This window comes from Myotis davidii, unplaced genomic scaffold, assembly GCF_000327345.1.
Source record: "Myotis davidii unplaced genomic scaffold, ASM32734v1 scaffold125, whole genome shotgun sequence".
Lineage (NCBI taxonomy): Eukaryota > Metazoa > Chordata > Mammalia > Chiroptera > Vespertilionidae > Myotis > Myotis davidii.
The window spans coordinates 707,621-710,639 of record NW_006299390.1 but is presented as its reverse complement, the minus strand read 5'-3'; positions in this window follow the sequence as shown (position 1 = coordinate 710,639).

The window sequence follows — 3,019 nt, the reverse complement described above, 5'->3', positions numbered from 1 at the left end:
GACGGGGTCAGGGCTGGGGCAGGCAATACTTTCTTAATTAAATCCTGTGATTCCAGTGTGCCTCAGTCACTTTTGAAACACAGCAGGGTAAGTAATTAATTAAGCTGTGTTATAGATGTAAACCTGAACTGAGTAGCTATTTTCCTGGGAAGAATAAATTGTCATTTAGAACATAAAAAAACATGCTGTTTTTCTCTGTCCTTTAGTGGTGATCCTTTGAAAACAGTCATCATCTCACAAATCCTTCCAAGTGGTTTCTGAAACCATAGTCTTTCCCTGGAGAAAGGGGAGAAGCTGACTTGGAAGGTGATTAAAGGCGATGGGACTGAGGTGAGGATCCTGAGGGTGTAGAGGCAGTTCCCCCAGAGAGTCCCAAGGCAGGATAACTAAAGGAAAAGGTTTGGATTTTTTTAAAACCAAAATCATATGGATCATTCACACAACTCTAGTTCAGTGACCATAAGTGGGCAAGAACGTGACATGGGTCTTGCATTGCTTATTCAAGAAGTCTGTCTATGTGACTTAATTTGCAACGGTCTTATAACATCTTCTAGAAACTTAGTTTTAGCTTTATCTTAGTTCAGACACTAAACATTATTATTATTGTCAATTTTTAAAAATTGATTTCGGAGAGGAAGGGAGAGGGAGAGAGAGATAGAAACATCAATGATGAGAGACAATCATTGATCAGCTGCCCCCTGCACACCCCCTACAGGGGATTGAGCCCACAACCTGGTCATGTGCCCTGGCCGGGAATCGAGCTGTGACCTCCGGGTTCATAGGTCAATGCTCAACCACTGAGCCACACTGGCCGGGCAACAATTGTTTTTATTGGCAATTATTATTATTGGCCATGCTGCTGAAAAGCGAAGCCATACCTAATTTACTTAGGAGGTACGGCAGAAAAGAGTGAGAATATGACAGCCAAGTAGACCAACCTGGCTTTGCCATTGCTTAACTGTGTTGCTGTGGGCAAGCACTTCAAACTTGAGTTTATCTAATGGTCAAAGGAGATGCCATTCCCTTCGCTGTAGGGCTGTTGTCAAAACTGAAAGTAAGTATGTAAGGAGAGACTACTTAGCTTTCATTTCATGGGTAAAGGCCTCAGATTTGAGTTGAATATTGACTTAGTGCAAACCCAATTTACAACTGTACTTATATGACAAAAGTCAGTTGGAACCTGTCGGACTATGGTAGTGTTGCAACCTTTTCTGTGACTTCCTGTTTACTCTGAGCTTTTCCAGAATTAGCATTTTTCCATTCTCGCCCATTTATTTTAATTATAAAGCATCTACCTATCTATGGCATACAAAGCCTTTGATATTTTGGCTCTGGCCTATCTTACGAGCTTCTCCACTCCTCTTCCTCCTTTGCAATTAGAGAAGTTTCCCAGCACACCATGCCTTTAACGTCTCCATGCCTTTGTACACACTGCTTCCTTCATCTATGTTCTTCTCCTCCAATACCTGGGAAATTCCAGTTCATCCTGGAAAACACTCAGCTGTCCCTGACGATGATTTGTTCCTTCAACAAGCATTTATTGGCCTATTGTTTGTCAGGAACTCTTTCCTAATATCCTATATAACAAAAGGCTGCTATGCAAATTGACCAAATGGCAGAACGACTGATCACTATGACGTGCACTGACCACCAGGGGGTAGACGCTCAATGCAGAAGCTGCCCCCTGGTGGTCAGTGCACTCCCAGAAGCCGGGCTCACAGCTGGCAAGACAGTGGTGGTAGCAGGAGTCTCTCCCGCCTCCATGGCAGCGCTAAGTCATCAGTCAAACATCGCCCAAGGGCTCCTGGACTGCAAGAGGGCACAGGCCGGGCTGAGGGATGCCCTTTCCCCAAGTGCACGAATTTTGTACACCAGGCCTCTAGTAGTTGTATAAGATAAAAAGATGCTATGAACTCTTTGTGGGATCCTTCAAGAAGAGTTAACTATTTTTTCTTATGTGTATCTTGGACTGTCATACACCACATAACAATGTTTAGGTCAATGATGGAATGCATGTACAATAATGGTCCCATTTACATATATAAAAGCCTAAGTGACCGTCCAACCATTCGACCAGTAGCTATGATGTGCAATGACGACCAGGGGGAAGACGCTCAATGCAGAAGCTGCCAAGTTGCAGTGACTTGGCAGCTGCAGTTCTCGGGTGATGCACCCAGAACTAGAGAGGAGGGAGCCTGATTCCAGGGTGCACCACCTGAGATTTGAGAACCACCCTCTCGCAATCCAGGACCCCTCGGGGGATATCAGAGAGCTGGTTTTGGCCTGATCCCTGCCGGCCAGGCCAAGGAACCCCACCGGTGCATGAATCTGTGTACCAGGCCTCTAGTAAAGTTATAATAGACCTGAAAAATTCCTGTTATCTAGTGATGTCATGGCCTTAATGTTGTAGCACAATGCATTTACTCACATGTTTGTGGTGATGCTGGTATAAACAAACCTAATGCTCATTGTATAAAAGTATAGCACATGCAATTATGTACAGCACATAAAACTTGATAATGCTGATGATACTGGTTTATATATTCACTATACTATACTTTCTTTTAAATCCTCACTTGAGGATATGTTTTTATTGATCTTTTAGAGAACGAGAAAGAGAGAGAGAGAGAGAGACATTGATATGAGAGAGAAACATCGATCGGTTGCCTCCTGTACACACCCCTGACTGGGAATTGATCAAACTAGGTACATGCCCTGACTGAGAATCAAACCCGCAACATTTTGGTTTATGGGGTGACACTCCCACCAACTGAGCCACCTGCTAGGGCACTAAACTATACTTTTTATTATTATTTTAGAATGTATTCTTTCTACTTATATTTTAAAAAGTTTGCTTCCCTGGCCAGTGATCTCAGTGGTTAAAGCATCGGCCCACTAATTAAGGGTCCGGGGTTTGATTCTCTGGCAAGGGCAATTACCTGGGTTGCATGTTCTATCCCTGGCCCCAGTCAGGGCATGTGCAATAGGCAGAGAAGGTAGGCATTGTTATCTCAACTTA